Source organism: Rhodotorula toruloides (genome assembly GCF_000320785.1).
Source record: "Rhodotorula toruloides NP11 unplaced genomic scaffold Scaffold9, whole genome shotgun sequence".
NCBI lineage: Eukaryota > Fungi > Basidiomycota > Microbotryomycetes > Sporidiobolales > Sporidiobolaceae > Rhodotorula > Rhodotorula toruloides.
The window spans coordinates 349,352-350,019 of NW_015622969.1; positions in this window are offsets into that span (position 1 = coordinate 349,352).

Sequence of the window (668 nt, forward strand, 5' to 3'; positions counted from 1 at the left end):
GCGCCCAGCGCGAGTCCGAGCGCATCGCCGCGCTCTTGCTCGTCGAGGCGCAGGCGCTCGACAGCCGCGAGTTGCTCGAGCACGCTGCCGAGCAAGTCGCCCACCTTCCACACCTTGAGCGCCTGGAGCCGCTTCGCCGCGCACGAGAGGATGCGCTCCGCAGCGCGCGACGAGTCAAGTCGGCCAGTCGTCGAGGAGGACGAGGAGTCGGGCTGGCCCGTTCCGCCGAGGAGGCGAAGCGAAGGGACCGCCGCAGCGGGGACTTGTCGGCTCCCGAGCGGGCCCGAGTGCACCCATGCCGCGAGGACGCTGTCGCTCCGGTCTCGCAGCGTGTCGAGGACGAGCTCGTGGCCTTCGCTCGGCGACTTCGACCCGGACGCCTTCGTTGCGGCAGCCGCAGCCTCGTCCGAGGAAGGCGGAGGTCCGCCTCCTCCCTCGCGCACAAATGCGACGAGCGCCAGCGCGGCATAGAACAACGCGAACGGCTCGAGCGGACCTTCGCTCGAGCTCGAGCTGCTGCCGCCGACCGAGGCCGAGAGCGCAGGGCGACACAGCGCGATGAGCTGACCGGCGTGGTAGGCCGTCGTGCGTGCGACCGAGCCGTGGCCTGCGAGAGCCCAGGAGCGCAAGGCGGCGAGCGTGGCAGGCTGGGCGGGGGCGGTGGCGGA